We start from the raw sequence: 23,365 nt of genomic DNA, 5'->3' as shown, positions 1-23,365 counted from the left end.
CGGGGGGGTGACAGATTCTATTTAAAGCATAAACAGACATATATAAATTCTTATCTATCTAATTGGATGACGACAGCTGTCCAGACCTGCATCCCACCACAACAACCACTCCGGAGTAATCCCTGGCGAATACTATCCTCCTCAGTGACACAGTGAGAGGCTACGCGCCCCCTTCTGCTCTGAGGGTATGTACTCATCTAAGAGTGATGCTCAAACTGTTGGGGTGCAGCTGTGGGACCCTATTTTCAGAGATGATGTCCTCCACCCAAGTCTCAAAAGTTGAAAGGGTCTTCAGGAGAGGTGGGTAGTCGAGCTAGGCTATCAGACGGTCACTTCTGTAGCTGTAGTGTCATCCTTCCTATGGTTCCATTCAGGGGTGGACAGGGGTGGACATGTTGTTTTTACAACTTGTGCAACTGCACACGGGCGATGAGGTACATATATTAATCCTTATCTATCTATCTATCTATCTATCTAATAGGATGACGACAGCTGTCCAGACCTGCATCCCACCACAACAACCACTCCGGAGTAATCCCTGGCGAATGCTATTCTCCTCAGTAACACAGTGACTGGCTACGCATCCCCTTCTGCTCTGAGGGTATGTACTCTTCTAAGAGTGATGCTCAAACTGTTGGGGTGCAGCTGTGGGACCCTATTTTCAGAGATGATGTCCTCCACCCAAGTCTCAAAAGCTGAAAGGGTCTTCAGGAGAGGTGGGTAGTCGAGCTAGGCTATCAGACGGTCACCTCTGTAGCTGTAGTGTCATCCTTCCTATGGTTCCATTCAGGGGTGAACAAGGGCAGACATGTTGTTGATGCAACTGCACACGGGCCAAGAGGTAAGAGGACCAATTTCCACCTCCAAAGCAGATGATACTGTGCGTTATGATGAGTCATTGGGGTGATCATTAGCATAAAGACAGAATATAAAATTTATCCACAACAAGACCATTAATATGAGGTATACAGGTAGGACTAGCTTAACATTTCTATTACCTGTATGCCCATATTAATAAGTCACATACGTCTCGGGTGGGGGGAGAAAGATTCAGTTTAAAGCATAAAACATACATATATAAATTCTTATCTATCTAATAGGATGACAACAGCTGTCCAGACCTGCATCCCACCACAACAACCACTCCGGAGTAATCCCTGGCGAATGCTATCCTCCTCAGTAACACAGTGACTGGCTACGCGCCCCCTTCTGCTCTGAGGGTATGTACTCATCTAAGAGTGATGCTAAAACTGTTGGGGTGCAGCTGTGGGAACCTATTTTCAGAGGTGATGTCCTCCACCCAAGTCTCAAAAGTTGAAAGGGTCTTCAGGAGAGGTGGGTAGTCGAGCTAGGCTATCAGATGGTCACCTCTGTAGCTGTAGTGTCATCCTTCCTATGGTTCCATTCAGGGGTGGATAGGGGCGGACATGTTGTTGGTACAACTTGTGCAACTGCACACGGGCGATGAGGTACATATATTAATCCTTATCTATCTATCTAATAGGATGACGACAGCTGTCCAGACCTGCATCCCACCACAACAACCACTCCGGAGTAATCCCTGGCGAATGCTATCCTCCTCAGTGAGACAGTAAATGGCTACGCACCCCCTTCTGCTCTGAGGGTATGTACTCATCTAAGAGTGATGCTCAAACTGTTGGGGTGCAGCTGTGGGACCCTATTTTCAGAGATGATGTCCTCCACCCAAGTCTCAAAAGCTGAAAGGGTCTTCAGGAGAGGTGGGTAGTCGAGCTAGGCTATCAGACGGTCACCTCTGTAGCTGTAGTGTCATCCTTCCTATGGTTCCATTCAGGGGTGGACAGGGGCGGACATGTGGTTGGTACAACTTGTGCAACTGCACACGGGCGATGAGGTACATATATTAATTCTTATCTATCTATCTAATAGGATGACGACAGCTGTCCAGACCTGCATCCCACCACAACCACCACTCCGGAGTAATCCCTGGCGAATGCTATCCTCCTCAGTGACACAGTGAGAGGCTATGCGCCCCCTTCTGCTCTGAGGGTATGTACTCATCTAAGAGTGATGCTCAAACTGTTGGGGTGCAGCTGTGGGACCCTATTTTCAGAGATGATGTCCTCCACCCAAGTCTCAAAAGCTGAAAGGGTCTTCAGGAGAGGTGGGTAGTCGAGCTAGGCTATCAGACGGTCACCTCTGTAGCTGTATTGTCATCCTTCCTATGGTTCCATTCAGGGGTGGACAGGGGTGGACATGTTGTTTTTACAACTTGTGCAACTGCACACGGGCGATGAGGTACATATATTAATCCTTATCTATCTATCTAATAGGATGACGACAGCTGTCCAAACCTGCATCCCACCACAACAACCACTCCGGAGTAATCCCTGGCGAATGCTATCCTCCTCAGTAACACAGTGACTGGCTACGCACCCCCTTCTGCTCTGAGGGTATGTACTCATCTAAGAGTGATGCTCAAACTGTTGGGGTGCAGCTGTGGGACCCTATTTTCAGAGATGATGTCCTCCACCCAAGTCTCAAAAGCTGAAAGGGTCTTCAGGAGAGATGAGTAGTCGACCTAGGCTATCAGACGGTCACCTCTGTAGCTGTACTGTCATCCTTCCTATTGTTCCATTCAGGGGTGGACAGGGGCGGACATGTTGTTGGTACAACTTGTGCAACTGCACACGGGCGATGAGGTACATATATTAATTCTTATCTATCTATCTAATAGGATGACGACAGCTGTCCAGACCTGCATCCCACCACAACCACCACTCCGGAGTAATCCCTGGCGAATGCTATCCTCCTCAGTGACACAGTGAGGGGCTACGCGCCCCCTTCTGCTCTGAAGGTATGTACTCATCTAAGAGTGATGCTCAAACTGTTGGGGTGCAGCTGTGGGACCCTATTTTCAGAGATGATGTCCTCCACCCAAGTCTCAAAAGCTGAAAGGGTCTTCAGGAGAGGTGGGTAGTCGAGCTAGGCTATCAGACGGTCACCTCTGTAGCTGTAGTGTCATCCTTCCTATGGTTCCATTCAGGGGTGGACAGGGGCGGACATGTTATTGATACAACTTGTGCAACTACACTCGGGCCAAGAGTTAAGGGTACCAATTTCCACTTCCAAAGCTGATGAAGCTGTGCGTTATGATGAGTCATTGGGCTGATCATTAGCATAAAGACAGAATCTAAAATTTATCCACAACAAGACCATTAATATGAGGCATACAGGTAGGACTAGCTTAACATTTCTATTACCTGTATGCTCATATTAATAGGCCATATACGTCTCGCGGGGGGGGGTGACAGATTCTATTTAAAGCATAAACAGACATATATAAATTCTTATCTATCTAATTGGATGATGACAGCTGTCCAGACCTGCATCCCACCACAACAACCACTCCGGAGTAATCCCTGGCGAATGCTATCCTCCTCAGTGAGACAGTAAATGGCTACGCGCCCCCTTCTGCTCTGAGGGTATGTACTCATCTAAAAGTGATGCTCAAACTGTTGGGGTGCAGCTGTGGGACCCTATTTTCAGAGATGATGTCCTCCACCCAAGTCTCAAAAGCTGAAAGGGTCTTCAGGAGAGGTGGGTAGTCGAGCTAGGCTATCAGACGGTCACCTCTGTAGCTGTAGTATCATCCTTCCTATGGTTGTGGACAGGGGTGGACATGTTGTTTTTACAACTTGTGCAACTGCACACGGGCGATGAGGTACATATATTAATCCTTATCTATCTATCTATCTATCTAATAGGATGACGACAGCTGTCCAAACCTGCATCCCACCACAACAACCACTCCGGAGTAATCCCTGGCGAATGCTATCCTCCTCAGTAACACAGTGACTGGCTACGCGCCCCCTTCTGCTCTGAGGGTATGTACTTATCTAAGAGTGATGCTCAAACTGTTGGGGTGCAGCTGTGGGACCCTATTTTCAGAGATGATGTCCTCCACCCAAGTCTCAAAAGCTGAAAGGGTCTTCAGGAGAGGTGGGTAGTCGAGCTAGGCTATCAGACGGTCACCTCTGTAGCTGTAGTGTCATCCTTCCTATGGTTCCATTCAGGGGTGGACAGGGGCGGACATGTTGTTGGTACAACTTGTGCAACTGCACACGGGCGATGAGGTACATATATTAATCCTTATCTATCTATCTAATAGGATGATGACAGCTGTCCAGACCTGCATCCCACCACAACCACCACTCCGGAGTAATCCCTGGCGAATGCTATCCTCCTCAGTAACACAGTGACTGGCTACGCTCCCCCTTCTGCTCTGAGGGTATGTACTCTTCTAAGAGTGATGCTCAAACTGTTGGGGTGCAGCTGTGGGACCCTATTTTCAGAGATGATGTCCTCCAACCAAGTCTCAAAAGCTGAAAGGGTCTTCAGGAGAGGTGAGTAGTCGAGCTAGGCTATCAGACGGTCACCTCTGTAGCTGTAGTGTCATCCTTCCTATGGTTCCATACAGGGGTGGACAGGGGCGGACATGTTGTTGGTACAACTTGTGCAACTGCACACGGGCGATGAGGTACATATATTAATTCTTATCTATCTATCTAATAGGATGACGACAGCTGTCCAGACCTGCATCCCACCACAACCACCACTCCGGAGTAATCCCTGGCGAATGCTATGCTCCTCAGTGACACAGTGAGGGGCTACGCGCCCCCTTCTGCTCTGAGGGTATGTACTCATCTAAGAGTGATGCTCAAACTGTTGGGGTGCAGCTGTGGGACCCTATTTTCAGAGATGATGTCCTCCACCCAAGTCTCAAAAGCTGAAAGGGTTTTCAGGAGAGGTGGGTAGTCGAGCTAGGCTATCAGACGGTCACCTCTGTAGCTGTAGTGTCATCCTTCCTATGGTTCCATTCAGGGGTGGACAGGGGTGGACATGTTGTTTTTACAACTTGTGCAACTGCACACGGGCGATGAGGTACATATATTAATCCTTATCTATCTATCTAATAGGATGACGACAGCTGTCCAGACCTGCATCCCACCACAACAACCACTCCGGAGTAATCCCTGGCGAATGCTATCCTCCTCAGTAACACAGTGACTGGCTACGCACCCCCTTCTGCTCTGAGGGTATGTACTCTTCTAAGAGTGATGCTCAAACTGTTGGGGTGCAGCTGTGGGACCCTATTTTCAGAGATGATGTCCTCCACCCAAGTCTCAAAAGCTGAAAGGGTCTTCAGGAGAGGTGAGTAGTCGAGCTAGGCTATCAGACGGTCACCTCTGTAGCTGTAGTGTCATCCTTCCTATGGTTCCATTCAGGGGTGGACAGGGGCGGACATGTTGTTGGTACAACTTGTGCAACTGCACACGGGCGATGAGGTACATATATTAATTCTTATCTATCTATCTAATAGGATGACGACAGTTGTCCAGACCTGCATCCCACCACAACCACCACTCCGGAGTAATCCCTGGCGAATGCTATCCTCAGTGACACAGTGAGGGGCTACGCTCCCCCTTCTGCTCTGAGGGTATGTACTCATCTAAGAGTGATGCTCAAACTGTTGGGGTGCAGCTGTGGGACCCTATTTTCAGAGATGATGTCCTCCACCCAAGTCTCAAAAGCTGAAAGGGTCTTCAGGAGAGGTGGGTAGTCGAGCTAGGCTATCAGACGGTCACCTCTGTAGCTGTAGTGTCATCCTTCCTATGGTTCCATTCAGGGGTGGACAGGGGTGGACATGTTGTTTTTACGACTTGTGCAACTGCACACGGGCGATGAGGTACATATATTAATCCTTATCTATCTATCTAATAGGATGACGACAGCTGTCCAGACCTGCATCCCACCACAACCACCACTCCGGAGTAATCCCTGGCGAATGCTATCCTCCTCAGTGACACAGTGAGGGGCTACGCGCCCCCTTCTGCTCTGAGGGTATGTACTTATCTAAGAGTGATGCTCAAACTGTTGGGGTGCAGCTGTGGGACCCTATTTTCAGAGATGATGTCCTCCACCCAAGACTCAAAAGCTGAAAGGGTCTTCAGGAGAGGTGGGTAGTCGAGCTAGGCTATCAGACGGTCACCTCTGTAGCTGTAGTGTCATCCTTCCTATGGTTCCATTCAGGGGTGGACAGGGGTGGACATGTTGTTTTTACAACTTGTGCAACTGCACACGGGCGATGAGGTACATATATTAATCCTTATCTATCTATCTAATAGGATGACGACAGCTGTCCAGACCTGCATCCCACCACAACAACCACTCCGGAGTAATCCCTGGCGAATGCTATCCTCCTCAGTAACACAGTGACTGGCTACGCACGCCCTTCTGCTCTGAGGGTATGTACTCTTCTAAGAGTGATGCTCAAACTGTTGGGGTGCAGCTGTGGGACCCTATTTTCAGAGATGATGTCCTCCACCCAAGTCTCAAAAGCTGAAAGGGTCTTCAGGAGAGGTGAGTAGTCGAGCTAGGCTATCAGACGGTCACCTCTGTAGCTGTAGTGTCATCCTTCCTATGGTTCCATTCAGGGATGGACAGGGGCGGACATGTTGTTGGTACAACTTGTGCAACTGCACACGGGCGATGAGGTACATATATTAATTCTTATCTATCTATCTAATAGGATGACGACAGTTGTCCAGACCTGCATCCCACCACAACCACCACTCCGGAGTAATCCCTGGCGAATGCTATCCTCCTCAGTGACACAGTGAGGGGCTACGCACCCCCTTCTGCTCTGAGGGTATGTACTCTCTAAGAGTGATGCTCAAACTGTTGGGGTGCAGCTGTGGGACCCTATTTTCAGAGATGATGTCCTCCACCCAAGTCTCAAAAGCTGAAAGGGTCTTCAGGAGAGGTGGGTAGTCGAGCTAGGCTATCAGACGGTCACCTCTGTAGCTGTAGTGTCATCCTTCCTATGGTTCCATTCAGGGGTGGACAGGGGTGGACATGTTGTTTTTACAACTTGTGCAACTGCACACGGGCGATGAGGTACATATATTAATCCTTATCTATCTATCTAATAGGATGACGACAGCTGTCCAGACCTGCATCCCACCACAACAACCACTCCGGAGTAATCCCTGGCGAATGCTATCCTCCTCAGTAACACAGTGACTGCTACGCACCCCCTTCTGCTCTGAGGGTATGTACTCTTCTAAGAGTGATGCTCAAACTGTTGGGGTGCAGCTGTGGTGCCCTATTTTCAGAGATGATGTCCTCCACCCAAGTCTCAAAAGCTGAAAGGGTCTTCAGGAGAGGTGGGTAGTCGAGCTAGGCTATCAGACGGTCACCTCTGTAGCTGTAGTGTCATCCTTCCTATGGTTCCATTCAGGGGTGGACAGGGGCGGACATGTTGTTGGTACAACTTGTGCAACTACACACGGGCCAAGAGTTAAGGGTACCAATTTCCACTTCCAAAGCTGATGAAGCTGTGCGTTATGATGAGTCATTGGGCTGATCATTAGCATAAAGACAGAATCTAAAATTTATCCATAACAAGACCACTAATATGAGGCATAAAGGTAGGACTAGCTTAACATTTCTATTACCTGTATGCTCATATTAATAGGCCATATACGTCTCGTGGGGGGGGTGACAGATTCTATTTAAAGCATAAACAGACATATATAAATTCTTATCTATCTAATTGGATGATGACAGCTGTCCAGACCTGCATCCCACCACAACAACCACTCCGGAGTAATCCCTGGCGAATGCTATCCTCCTCAGTGAGACAGTAAATGGCTACGCGCCCCCTTCTGCTCTGAGGGTATGTACTCATCTAAGAGTGATGCTCAAACTGTTGGGGTGCAGCTGTGGGACCCTATTTTCAGAGATGATGTCCTCCACCCAAGTCTCAAAAGCTGAAAGGGTCTTCAGGAGAGGTGGGTAGTCGAGCTAGGCTATCAGACGGTCACCTCTGTAGCTGTAGTGTCATCCTTCCTATGGTTCCATTCAGGGGTGGACAGGGGTGGACATGTTGTTTTTACGACTTGTGCAACTGCACACGGGCGATGAGGTACATATATTAATCCTTATCTATCTATCTAATAGGATGACGACAGCTGTCCAGACCTGCATCCCTCCACAACCACCACTCCGGAGTAATCCCTGGCGAATGCTATCCTCCTCAGTGACACAGTGAGGGGCTACGCGCCCCCTTCTGCTCTGAGGGTATGTACTTAGCTAAGAGTGATGCTCAAACTGTTGGGGTGCAGCTGTAGGACCCTATTTTCAGAGATGATGTCCTCCACCCAAGACTCAAAAGCTGAAAGGGTCTTCAGGAGAGGTGGGTAGTCGAGCTAGGCTATCAGACGGTCACCTCTGTAGCTGTAGTGTCATCCTTCCTATGGTTCCATTCAGGGGTGGACAGGGGCAGACATGTTGTTGCTACAACTTGTGCAACTGCACACGGCCGATGAGGTACATATATTAATTCTCATCTATCTATCTAATAGGATGACGACAGCTGTCCAGACCTGCATCCCACCACAACCACCACTCCGGAGTAATCCCTGGCGAATGCTATGCTCCTCAGTGACACAGTGAGGGGCTATGCGCCCCCTTCTGCTCTGAGGGTATGTACTCATCTAAGAGTGATGCTCAAACTGTTGGGGTGCAGCTGTGGGACCCTATTTTCAGAGATGATGTCCTCCACCCAAGACTCAAAAGCTGAAAGGGTCTTCAGGAGAGGTGGGTAGTCGAGCTAGGCTATCAGACGGTCACCTCTGTAGCTGTAGTGTCATCCTTCCTATGGTTCCATTCAGGGGTGGACAGGGGCGGACATGTTGTTGGTACAACTTGTGCAACTGCACACGGGCGATGAGGGACGTATATTAATTCTTATCTATCTATCTAATAGGATGACGACAGCTGTCCAGACCTGCATCCCACCACAACCACCACTCCGGAGTAATCCCTGGCGAATGCTATCCTCCTCAGTGACACAGTGAGGGGCTACGCGCCCCCTTCTGCTCTGAGGGTATGTACTCATCTAAGAGTGATGCTCAAACTGTTGGGGTGCAGCTGTGGGACCCTATTTTCAGAGATGATGTCCTCCACCCAAGTCTCAAAAGCTGAAAGGGTCTTCAGGAGATGTGAGTAGTCGAGCTAGGCTATCAGACGGTCACCTCTGTAGCTGTAGTGTCATCCTTCCTATGGTTCCATTCAGGGATGGACAGGGGCGGACATGTTGTTGGTACAACTTGTGCAACTGCACACGGGCGATGAGGTACATATATTAATTCTTATCTATCTATCTAATAGGATGACGACAGTTGTCCAGACCTGCATCCCACCACAACCACCACTCCAGAGTAATCCCTGGCGAATGCTATCCTCCTCAGTGACACAGTGAGGGGCTACCCGCCCCCTTCTGCTCTGAGGGTATGCACTCATCTAAGAGTGATGCTCAAACTGTTGGGGTGCAGCTGTGGGACCCTATTTTCAGAGATGATGTCCTCCACCCAAGTCTCAAAAGCTGAAAGGGTCTTCAGGAGAGATGGGTAGTCGAGCTAGGCTATCAGACGGTCACCTCTGTAGCTGTAGTGTCATCCTTCCTATGGTTCCATTCAGGGGTGGAGAGGGGCGGACATGTTGTTGGTACAACTTGTGCAACTACACACGGGCCAAGAGTTAAGGGTACCAATTTCCACTTCCAAAGCTGATGAAGCTGTGCGTTATGATGAGTCATTGGGCTGATCATTAGCATAAAGACAGAATCTAAAATTTATCCACAACAAGACCATTAATATGAGGCATACAGGTAGGACTAGCTTAACATTTCTATTACCTGTATGCTCATATTAATAGGCCATATACGTCTCGCGGGGGGGGGGTGACAGATTCTATTTAAAGCATAAACAGAAATATATAAATTCTTATCTATCAATTGGATGTCGACAGCTGTCCAGACCTGCATCCCACCACAACAACCACTCCGGAGTAATCCCTGGCGAATGCTATCCTCCTCAGTAACACAGTGACTGGCTACGCACCCACTTCTGCTCTGAGGGTATGTACTCATCTAAGAGTGATGCTAAAACTGTTGGGGTGCAGCTGTGGGACCCTATTTTCAGAGATGATGTCCTCCACCCAAGTCTCAAAAGCTGAAAGGGTCTTCAGGAGAGGTGGGTAGTCGAGGTAGGCTATCAGATGGTCACCTCTGTAGCTGTAGTGTCATCCTTCCTATGGTTCCATTCAGGAATGGACAGAGGCGGACATGTTGTTGGTACAACTTGTGCAACTGCACACGGGCGATGAGGTACATATATTAATCCTTATCTATCTATCTAATAGGATGACGACAGCTGTCCAGACCTGCATCCCACCACAACCACCACTCCGGAGTTATCCCTGGCGAATGCTATCCTCCTCAGTGACACAGTGAGGGGCTACGCTCCCCCTTCTGCTCTGAGGGTATGTACTTATCTAAGAGTGATGCTCGAACTGTTGGGTTGCAGCTGTGGGACCCTATTTTCAGAGATGATGTCCTCCACCCAAGTCTCAAAAGCTGAAAGGGTCTTCAGGAGAGGTGGGTAGTCGAGCTAGGCTATCAGACGGTCACCTCTGTAGCTGTAGTGTCATCCTTCCTATGGTTCCATTCAGGGGTGGACAGGGGCGGACATGTTGTTGGTACAACTTGTGCAACTGCACACGGGCGATGAGGTACATATATTAATCCTTATCTATCTAATAGGATGATGACAGCTGTCCAGACCTGCATCCCACCACAACCACCACTCCGGAGTAATCCCTGGCGAATGCTATGCTCCTCAGTGACACAGTGAGAGGCTACGCGCCCCCTTCTGCTCTGAGGGTATGTACTCTTCTAAGAGTGATGCTCAAACTGTTGGGGTGCAGCTGTGGGACCCTATTTTCAGAGATGATGTCCTCCACCCAAGTCTCAAAAGCTGAAAAGGTCTTCAGGAGAGGTGGGTAGTCGAGCTAGGCTATCAGACGGTCACCTCTGTAGCTATAGTGTCATCCTTCCTTTGGTTCCATTCAGGGGTGGGCAGGGGTGAACATGTTGTTTTTACAACTTGTGCAACTGCACACGGGCGATGAGGTACATATATTAATTCTTATCTATCTATCTAATAGGATGACGACAGCTGTCCAGACCTGCATCTCACCACAACAACCACTCCAGAGTAATCCCTGGCGAATGCTATCCTCCTCAGTAACACAGTGACTGGCTATGCGCCCCCTTCTGCTCTGAGGGTATGTACTCTTCTAAGAGTGATGCTCAAACTGTTGGGGTGCAGCTGTGGGACCCTATTTTCAGAGATGATGTCCTCCACCCAAGTCTCAAAAGCTGAAAGGGTCTTCAGGAGAGGTGGGTAGTCGAGCTTGGCTATCAGACGGTCACCTCTGTAGCTGTAGTGTCATCCTTCCTATGGTTCCATTCAGGGGCGGACAGGGGAGGACATGTTGCTGGTACAACTTGTGCAACTGCACACGGGCGATGAGGTACATATATTAATCATTATCTATCTATCTAATAGGATGACGACAGCTGTCCAGACCTGCATCCCACCACAACAATCACTCCGGAGTAATCCCTGGCGAATGCTATCCTCCTCAGTGACACAGTGAATGGCTACGCACCTCCTTCTGCTCTGAGGGTATGTACTCTTCTAAGAGTGATGCTCAAACTGTTGGGGTGCAGCTGTGGGACCCTATTTTCAGAGATGATGTCCTCCACCCAAGTCTCAAAAGCTGAAAGGGTCTTCAGGAGAGGTGGGTAGTCGAGCTAGGCTATCAGACGGTCACCTCTGTAGCTGTAGTGTCATCCTTCCTATGGTTCCATTCAGGGGTGAACAAGGGCAGACATGTTGTTGATGCAACTGCACACGGGCCAAGAGGTAAGAGGACCAATTTCCACCTCCAAAGCAGATGAAGCTGTGCGTTATGATGAGTTATAGGGGTGATCATTAGCATAAAGACAGAATATAAAATTTATACACAACAAGACCATTCATATGAGGTATGCAGGTAGGACTAGCTTAACATTTCTAGTACCTGTATGCCCATATTAATAAGTCATATACGTCTCGGGTGGGGAGGGAAAGATTCAGTTTAAAGCATAAAACATACATATATAAATTCTTATTTATCTAATAGGATGACAACAGCTGTCCAGACCTGCATCCCACCACAACCACCACTCCGGAGTAATCCCTGGCGAATGCTATCCTCCTCAGTGACAAAGTGAATGGCTACGCGCCCCCTTCTGCTCTGAGGGTATGTACTCTTCTAAGAGTAATGCTCAAACTGTTGGGGTGCAGCTATGGGACCCTATTTTCAGAGATGATGTCCTCCACCCAAGTCTCAAAAGCTGAAAGGGTCTTCAGGAGAGGTGGGTAGTCGAGCTAGGATATCAGACGGTCACCTCTGTAGCTGTAGTGTCATCCTTCCTATGGTTCCATTCAGGGGTGGACAGGGGTGGACATGTTGTTGGTACAACTTGTGCAACTGCACACGGGCCAAGTGGTAAGGGTACCAATTTCCACTTCCAAAGCTGATGAAGCTGTGCGTTATGATGAGTCATTGGGCTGATCATTAGCATAAAGACAGAATCTAAAATGTATCCTCAGCAAGACCATTAATATGAGGCATACAGGTAGGAGTATCTTAACATTTATATTACCTGTATTCCCATATTAATAGGCCATAGACGTCTCACGGGGGGATGACAGATTCTATTTAAAGCATAAACATACATATATAAATTTTTATCTATCTACTAGGATGACGACAGCTGTCCAGACCTGCATCCCACCACAACCACCACTCCGGAGTAATCCCTAGCGAATGCTATCCTCCTCAGTGACACAGTGAGGGGCGATTCGCCGCCTTCTGCTCTGAGGGTATGTACTCTTCTAAGAGTGATGCTCAAACTGTTGGGGTGCAGCTGTGGGACCCTATTTTCAGAGATCATGTGCTCCACCCATGTCTGAAAAGCTGAAAGGGTCTTCGTGAGAAATGGATTGTCAAGCTAGGCTATCATACGGTCACCTCTGTAGCTGTAGTGTCATCCTTCCTATCTCTCCATTCAGGGGTGGACAGGGGCGGACATGTTGGTGCAACTTGTACAACTGCAGACAGGACAAGAGGTAAGGGGACCAATTTCCACCTAAAAAGCAGATGAAATTGTGCGTTATTATAAGTCTTTGGGGTGATCATTAGTATAAAGACAGAATGTAAAATTTATCCACAACAAGACCATTAATTTGAGGCATACAGGTAGGACTAGCTTAACATTTCTATTACTTTTATTCATTCAGTGACATCACTAGTAGAAGGTAATGGGGGTGAAACCAACAACCAAAACATTTAGTGACATCACAAGTAGTGTCTTATGGGGGCAAAGCTAACAACCAAAACATTCCGTGAAATGAAAAATAAGAGCTAATGTGAATGAAGCCAACAACCATAATCTTCCGTGACATCATATGACGCAGCTATTTGGGGTGGATCAACTATCCCATCACTCTAAGACAGTGTTCCCCAACTCCAGTCCTCAAGAGCCACCAACGGTTCATGTTTTCAGGATTTCATTCGTATTGCCCAGGTGATGGAATTTTTGCCTGTGCAGGTACTGCAATTATCACGTAGGCCATACTAAGGAAAGCCTGAAAACATGAATCCTTGGTGGCTCTTGAGGACTGGAGCTGGGGAACGCTGCTCTAAGACATAACAAGGAACAGCTAATGTGGGCAGAGCCAACAATTACCACATTCCGTGACATCGCAAGTAGCAGCTAGTGGGTGCGGATCCAACAACCTCACTTCCACTGAAGTGCATTGTCCAATATATTAGAGATCAAACTATATGAATCCTACCAATGTGGGGGAATATTTGAATAGTTTTACTACATATGGAGCTAATATGTATATACATCGGTGTTGTACCAGGATTTCCCAATATTGGTTGGATTTATATTTTTGACCTGGACTGTATTTTACTATGTGTCTCTATAACATCCGACAATTACATAATTATCTTCATGTTACATGTGTTCCCTTTACAGGATGTAACTTTAATCTCCCAGATTTGGATGATTCTATAACAATACATGGCCTAAAAATCAAGAAGTCGTCATGTTCCAGTTATGGCTGAGGGGATTCTCTTAATTATAACTAATCTATGGACCTGATGAGCAAGAAAGTCAGAAACCAGTAAAATGTGATGGATAATCGGTAAATCATTGTCATTTCTGTACTTGAAGATAAATCCCGTCACATCCTATGTATCTCTTTACTGTTGGAAGAAAGGCTGTAAAATTTGGACATCTCCTAATATGAGGGGTTCACTATTTATTTTGGACCTGCTTGTATTATAGAGAATAAAGACTCCTTAATGAATAAAAAATAAATGAGAAATAGATGATAGAAGAAAATGAAGGACACAACAAGAGATGACATAGCGCCGACTTATCTCTCTCCACCGTCTGCAACTGTCTGATGGAATGTTGGCTCTGCAGCTCTTTACACAATGTTTGTGTGTGATGTCATAATGCAAGGGGGCAGAGCCAGAAACCTCAACATTCTGTGACATCATCAGCAGGAGCAGCAGCTGTTTAAAGAGACCAGAGCAGGCCATACAACCAATTCATTACCATATACATGAAATGGACTCTAATTATCCACCTTGGCTTCTTAAAACTTTTATAAAATGCCACAATGTTACCATACACTGTAATTCCGGAGTAGTTCCTACTGATTTGAACAGTGATAAATCAATAATAATAACTCATATATCCCAGTATTATAGAAGATTAGATTATATGGATGGTTGGATGGGGAGGTGGACATGCTACTGTAGGATAATGTTACTATATACCAGGGTTGGGCTATTACTTATCCCAAGGGGCTACATGATAGACTGTAACATATTAATTACAATTATTATTTTATAGTAATAATAACTTTATAACTTAATATTGAGCAGAATTAAATATGCTGACACCCCATACATACCATATGAGCCCATATACTAATAATATCACTGATTGGGTGGATCAAGGAAATGCTGTAGATATAGTATATCTTGACTTCAGCAAAGCATTTGACAAAGTCTCTCATACAATCCTTATTGAAAAAATGACTAAGTATGGAATGGACAAGGCAACTGTTAGGTGGATTCATAGCTGGCTTAGTGATCGGACCCAAAGAGTGGTCGTAAATGGCTGCACATCCAGTTGGAAGAATGTCTCAAGTGGGGTACCACAGGGCTCTGTCCTGGGCCCCGTATTGTTCAACATCTTTATCAACGATTTAGATGAAGGAATTGAGGGTAAACTGATTAAATTTGCTGATGACACAAAGCTAGGAGGGATAGCTAATACTAGAGAAGAGAGAGAGAGGATTCAAAAAGATTTAAATAAACTGGAGAAGTGGGCAGTAACTAACAGAATGGTTTTTAACAGGGAGAAATGCAAAGTACTACATCTGGGCAATAAAAATGAAAAAAGCATATATAGAATGGGAGAAATAGGGCTAAGTGACAGCACATGTGAAAAAGACTTGGGTATACTAATAGATCACAGACTGAATATGAGTCAACAGTGTGATGCAGCAGCAAAAAAGGCAAATGCAGTTCTAGGATGTATTAACAGAAGCATACAGTCTAGATCACGTGAAGTCATTATTTCCCTCTACTCCTCTTTGGTCAGACCTCATCTGGAATATTGTGTCCAGTTTTGGGCACCACATTTTAAAAAAGACATCAACAAACTGGAGCAAGTTCAGAAAAGAGCGACCAGAATGGTGACCGGTCTGCAAACCCTGTCTTATGAGGAAAGGTTGCAGGATTTGGGAATGTTTAGTTTGCAAAAGAGAAGACTGAGAGGAGACTTAATTGCTGTCTACAAATATCTAAAGGGCTGTCACATTGTAGAAGGCTCAACTTTATTCTCATTTGCACAAGGAAAGACTAGAAGCAATGGGATGAAACTGAATGGGAGGAGACACAGATTAGATATTAGAAAAAACTTTTTGACAGTTAGAGTGATTAATGAGTGGAACAGGCTGCCACGAGAAGTGGTGAGTTCTCCTTCAATGGAAGTCTTCAAACAGAGGCTGGACAGACATCTGACTGGGATGATTTAGCGAATCCTGCTTTGAGCAGGGGGTTGGACCAGATGGCCCAGGAGGTCCCTTCCAACTCTACGATTCTATGATTCTATGATTCTATGATATACAGCTCTCCTCTATACCTCTTTATACTGTAAGAGCTCACACTTAGCTTCCTACATACAGTATGATTCCTCACATAGCCCCTCTATATACGTTGTCAGAACCCACGTAGCCTCTCTATATATAGTATGAGCCCCCACATAGCCTCTATATATAGTATGAGCCTCCACATAGCCACTCTGTATATAGTATGAGCCCCCAAATAGCCTCTCTACATTCAATATGAGCCCTCACATAGCCTCTCTATATTCAATATGAGCCCTCACATAGCCTCTCTATATATAGTATGAGCCCTCACATAGCCCTTTGTATATAGTATGAGACCACACATAGCCTCTATATATAGTATGTGCCCCCACATAGCCACTCTATATATAGTATGAGCCCCCACATAGCCTCTATATATAGTATGAGCCCCCACATAGCCACTCTATATATAGTATGAGCCCCCACATAGCCTCTATATATAGTATTAGCCCCACATAGCCTCTACATATAGTATAAGCCACCACATAGCCACTCTAAATATAGTATGAGCCCCCACATAGCCTCTATATATAGTATGAGCCCCCACATAGCCACTCTTTATATAGTATGAGCCCCCACATAGCCTCTATATATAGTATGAGCCCCCACATAGCCTCTACATATAGTATGAGCCACCACATAGCCTCTCTATATTCAATATGAGCCCTCACATAGCCTCTTTATATTCAATATGAGCCCTCACATAGCCTCTCTATATATAGTATGAGCCCTCACATAGCCCTTTGTATATAGTATGAGACCACACATAGCCACTCTATATATAGTATGAGCCACCACATAGCCTCTCTATATTCAATATGAGCCCTCACATAGCCTCTCTATATATAGTATGAGCCACCACATAGCCACTCTATATATAGTATGAGCCCCCACATAGCCTCTATATAGTATGAGCCCCCACATAGCCACTCTATATATAGTATGAGCCACCACATAGCCTCTATATATAATATGAGCCACCACATAGCCTCTCTATATTCAATATGAGCCCTCACATAGCACTTTGTATATAGTATGAGACCACACATAGCCACTCAATATATAGTATGAGCCCCCACATAGCCTCTATATATAGTATGATCCCCCACATAGCCTCTCTATATTCAATATGAGCCCTCACATAGCACTTTGTATATAGTATGAGACCACACATAGCCCCCTATATACAGTATGAGCCAGAGGTGTATCTAGAAGTGATGAGCAAGCCTGCTTGCCACTGCTCAATACTTGATCAAGCATCGCGGTCAGTGGCGTAGCGTGGGGGGGGCAGGGGGGGTGGTCCGCCCCAGGCGGCACGTGTGTGGTGGCGGCGCGGTAGCAGCCGCAGCAATTCCTCTCCTCTGTGGGAGAACTCATTTCCGCCCAGTCTCCCTGGCTGTGGATGGTGCAGCAGTGCTGGAGGTCTCCTCCTTCCTCCAGTTATGGGGGTGGCTGGGATTGCTGTAGGCCAGCCCAGTCTGATGTGTATACACTGGATCCAGGGCAGAGTTTGCTCCATGCTCTCACTCATGCTGAATGTGCCCGGGACAGGAGCTGTACAGCCTGGGAACCAAGTCCTCTGCCAGGCTGATGCCCACTCCTGCCCTGCAGGTAAGCTGCCCCCCTGCTGTGCTGGGGGCACTGTGTGGGTGAGGGGCTATAGAGTGCCAGGAAGCTCTGCTGCAGGGATCTGTGCCCCAGGCATGGGGGGAGAGCAGGGCAGCCCTGCTAATCCTATTAGTATGTGCAACTAGTAGAAAACTCATGAAGTTTTTTTTTTTTCTTTTTTTATTATTAATGGAAAAAACTGCTTCACCAGGCTGCATGCCCTCTGTATGTGTGATCCCTGCCAAGAGGTTCTGCAGCAGCAGCTCAGAGCTGATAATAGTGATGTGGTTATGCACAGATATAGCAGAGTTGGGTGTGTCATATAACTGCATGCTGTACAAGCAGTGAAGCAATTGCATTGTAAGCACTTTCCCATTCCACATCTTGTAGCCCAGTTTAGGAGCCTGAATTTTACGTACCCTTACGACTTGACTTTTTTACACCCCTTGTGCATGTCGTACAGCAGGCGGTTGACACAACTGATGAGAACTGAGGGGAAAAAAAGAAAGATTGCCAGGGAATTGCTCACAATGCAATTGCTTGATATATAGTAGGACCCAATGCAAAAACAATTGCCTTATTATGTGACAACTAGCTGGAGAGCTCGGCGCTGCCCGGGCATAGTTACTAACTGTGGTTAGTTATAACAAATTATAATTATCCGCCATGCCATAGTCCCGTGCCCATATACCCATCACACATCCTCCATCCCATAGTTCCGTGCCCATATACCTGTCATACATATTCTCCATCCCATAGTCCAGTGCCCATATACCCATCACACATCCTTCATCTCATAGTCCCGTGCCCATATACCCGTCATACATTTCCTCCATCCCATAGTCCAGTGCCCATATACCCATCACACATCCTCCATCCCATAGTTCCGTGCCCATATACTCGTCATACATATCCTCCATCCCATAGTCCAGTGCCCATATACACATCACACATCCTCCATCCCATAGTTCCGTGCCCATATACTCGTCATACATATCCTCCATCCCATAGTCCAGTGCCCATATACCCATCACACATCCTCCATCCCATAGTCCCGTGCCCATATACCCGTCATACATATCCTCCATCCCATAGTCCCGTGCCCATATACCCATCACACATCCTCCAACCCATAGTCCCGTGCCCATATACCCATCACACATCCTCCATCTCATAGTCCCGTGCCCATATACCCGTCATACATATCCTCCATCCCATAGTCCCGTGCCCCTATACCCATCACACATCCTCCATCCCATAGTCCCGTGCCCATTTACCCATCACACATCCTCCATCTCATAGTCCCGTGCCCATATACCCGTCATACATATCCTCCATCCCATAGTCCCGTGCCTGTATACCCATTACACATCCTCCAACCCATAGTCCCGTGCCCATATACCCATCACACATCCTCCATCCCATAGTCCCGTGCCCATATACCCGTCATACATATCCTCCATCCCATAGTCCCGTGCCCCTATACCCATCACACATCCTCCATCCCATAGTCCCGTGCCCATTTACCCATCACACATCCTCCATCTCATAGTCCCGTGCCCATATACCCGTCATACATATCCTCCATCCCATATTCCCGTGCCCATTTACCCATCATACATATTCGCCATTTCATAGTCGAGTGCCCATATACCCGTCATACATATCCACCATCCCATAGTCCAGTGCCCATATACCCATCACACATCCTCCATCCCATAGTTCCGTGCCCATATACTCGTCATACATATCCTCCATCCCATAGTCCAGTGCCCATATACCCATCACTCATCCTCCATCCCATAGTCCCGTGCTCATATACCCGTCATACATATCCTCCATCCCATAGTCCCGTGCCCATATACCCGTCATGCATATCCACCATCCCATAGTCCAGTGCCCATATACCCATCACACATCCTCCATCCCATAGTCCCGTGCCCATATATCCATCATACATATCCACCATCCCATAGTCCCGTGCCCATATACCCATCACACATCCTCCATCCCATAGTCAACCATTATGACATCATAATGAGCGGAGGCAGGGCTTGCAACCTATGATGACATCAGCGTCGCCATGGCAACCATTGTGACATCATAATGAGGGGCGGGGCTTGATACGCACACACTGCTTGCCCAGGATGCAAATAGGGGCATTATGACATCATAATGAGGGGCGGGGCTTGACGCGCACACACTTTTTCCCCAGTATGTAGGCAGGGGCAAAATTGTTTGGTGAATTGGAACGCACAGGGTTAAAATTTCACCGCACAACATAGCTTAAGACGCTCTCGGGGTCCAGACGTGTGACAGTGCCAAATTTTGTGGCTGTAGCTGCGACGGTGCGGATGCCAATCCCGGACATACACACATACATACATACACACATACATACATACATACATACAGTTGTGGCCAAAAGTATTGACACCCCTGCAATTCTGTCAGATAATACTCAGTTTCTTCCTGAAAATCTTTGCAAACACAAATTCTTTGGTATTATTATCTTCGTTTAATTTATCTTAAATGAAAAAACACAAAAAGAATTGTCCTAAAGCCAAATTGGATATAATTCCACACCAAACATAAAAAAGAGGGTGGACAAAAGTATTGGCACTGTTCGAAAAATCATGTGATGCTTCTCTAATTTGTGTAATTAACAGCACCTGTAACTTACCTGTGGCACCTAACAGGTGTTGGCAATAACTAAATCACACTTGCAGCCAGTTGACATGGATTAAAGTTGACTCAACCTCTGTCCTGTGTCCTTGTGTGTACCACATTGAGCATAGAGAAAAGAAAGAAGACCAAAGAACGGTCTGAGGACTTGAGAAACCAAATTGTGAGGAAGCATGAGCAATCTCAAGGCTACAAGTCCATCTCCAAAGACCTGAATGTTCCTGTGTCTACCGTGCGCAGTGTCATCAAGAAGTTTAAAGCCCATGGCACTGTGGTTAATCTCCCTAGATGTGGACGGAAAAGAAAAATTGACAAGAGATTTCAACGCAAGATTGTGCGGATGTTGGATAAAGAACCTCGACTAACATCCAAACAAGTTCAAGCTGCCCTGCAGTCCGAGGGTACAACAGTGTCAACCCGTACTATCCGTCGGCGTCTGAATGAAAAGGGACCGTATGGTAGGAGACCCAGGAAGACCCCACTTCTTACCTCGAGACATTAAAAAAGCCAGGCTGGAGTTTGCCAAAACTTACCTGAAAAAACCTAAAACGTTTTGGAAGAATGTTCTCTGGTCAGATGAGACAAAAGTAGAGCTTTTTGGGCAAAGGCATAAACATAGAGTTTACAGGAGAAAAAGAGAGGCATTCAAAGAAAAGAACACGGTCCCTACAGTCAAGCATGGCGGAGGTTCCCTGATATTTTGGGGTTGCTTTGCTGCCTCTGGCACTGGACTGCTTGACCGTGTGCATGGCATTATGAAGTCTGAAGACTACCAACAAATTTTGCAGCATAATGTAGGGCCCAGTGTGAGAAAGCTGGGTCTCCCTCAGAGGTCATGGGTCTTCCAGCAGGACAATGACCCAAAACACACACTTCAAAAAGCACTAGAAAATGGTTTGAGAGAAAGCACTGGAGACTTGTAAGATGGCCAGCAATGAGTCCAGACCTGAATCCCATAGAACACCTGTGGAGAGATCTAAAAATGGCAGTTTGGAGAAGGCACCCTTCTAATATCAGGGACCTGGAGCAGTTTGCCAAAGAAGAATGGTCTAAAATTCCAGCAGAGCATTGTAAGAAACTTATTGATGGTTACCGGAAGCGGTTGGTCGCAGTTATTTTGGCTAAAGGTTGTGCAACCAAGTATTAGGCTGAGGGTGCCAATACTTTTGTCTGGCCCATTTTTGGAGTTTTGTGTGAAATGATCAATGTTTTGCTTTTTGCTTCATTCTCTTTCGTGTTTTTTAATTTAAGACAAATTAAATGAAGATAATAATACCAAAGAATTTGTGTTTGCAATCATTTTCAGGAAGAAACTGAGTATTACCTGACAGAATTGCAGGGGTGTCAATACTTTTGGCCACAACTGTACATATATACATACATACATACACACTTTGAGCTTTATATATTAGATGAGTGAGTTATGCCAAATGACAAACATGGCTCTGCTACATCTGTAAGTAAGCTGAATTTAAGCAAAAGCATTATAAATGCAGAATGGTCAAATTGCTGGATGAGCTTTCTGGATGCCCTGGTGCCGGTGTTTGCGCTGTCACGCTACTGCACACCAGGACGTACAGCAACGCGACCAACAGGTTTTGGATTTATTATTTTCTTCTGTGATATTTTATTGGATTGTTTCATTGCAGACAGGGTTTCGCTGTTAATCCACCTTTACTGGGGACGGCCAGATATTTGTGGTATTAATACACAAACATCTTTAATCCACACAGCTCTTGCTAATACATGGGGGTCCTGGGCAGGTGACCACCTCGCAATGACGGGTATACAGGGTTTATCTTCGTGAGACATTTATTTTGGTTTCCTTTCTTTGGTAGCATCATGGTTGGCACTTGCTATGTGGTGGGGGCCCTCTGTGTGGTGCTGTAGGTGGGGGCCCTCTGTGTGACTGTTTGGTGGGGTCCTCTGTGTGGCGCTGTTTGGTGGGGGCCCTCTGTGTGACGCTGTTTGGTGGGGGCCCTCTGTGTGGCGCTGTTTGGTGGGGGCCCTCTGTGTGGCGCTGTTTGGTGGGGGTCCTCTGTGTGACGCTGTTTGGTGGGGGCCCTCTGTGTGGCGCTGTTTGGTGGGGGCCCTCTGTGTGGCGCTGTTTGGTGGGGGTCCTCTGTGTGACGCTGTTTGGTGGGGGCCCTCTGTGTGGCGCTGTTTGGTGGGGGCCCTCTGTGTGGCGCTGTTTGGTGGGGGCCCTCTGTGTGACGCTGTTTGGTGGGGGCCCTCTGTGTGGCGCTGTTTGGTGGGGGTCCTCTGTGGCGCTGTTTGGTGGGGACCCTCTGTGTGGCGCTGTTTGGTGGGGGCCCTCTGTCTGACGCTATAGGTGGGGCCCCCATCCCCTTATGTATTATCAACGACCAAAGGGGCGGCAAATTTTTCGACCGCCCCGGGCGCCACAAACAGTTGCTACGCCACTGATCGTGGTGCTTGGTTACACTCGTTACTCGATTGAGTATCGCGGGTGCTCAAGTGCCATTCTCAAGTAGTTTTGGATTAGAGGCATACAGGCAGGATTTATTGCCTTACAGGCCTTCCATAGGTATACTGCTGCTGTAAGCTAAAAACAAAAGTCCTTTTCAAGGCAACATATTTTCTTTTACCTATTAATACCAGAAAATTTGCATGCATAAATTATATACGTAATTTAAAAAAGCACAAGGCGTGGGGTAAGGGACAGAGAAGTTTATGTGCTGCTGATGGTGCACGCAGAGGCCAAAGCTGTTGGCCAAGTGAAACTATGCATGCTTTGGGAACACAACAAACATGATCATCCATGAGACGTAGGTTCCTGTCCCATTTTGCAGAGGGTTGCAGGACACCACTCTTAAAGCCAGATCAGTGGGTGGTTGGTTAAATGGCAGATAATGCTTCCAGTATTTCCCAGC

This window comes from Dendrobates tinctorius, unplaced genomic scaffold, assembly GCF_039654945.1.
Source record: "Dendrobates tinctorius isolate UK_male_01 unplaced genomic scaffold, ASM3965494v1 ptg000038l, whole genome shotgun sequence".
NCBI lineage: Eukaryota > Metazoa > Chordata > Amphibia > Anura > Dendrobatidae > Dendrobates > Dendrobates tinctorius.
This window is presented reverse-complemented; position numbering follows the sequence as displayed.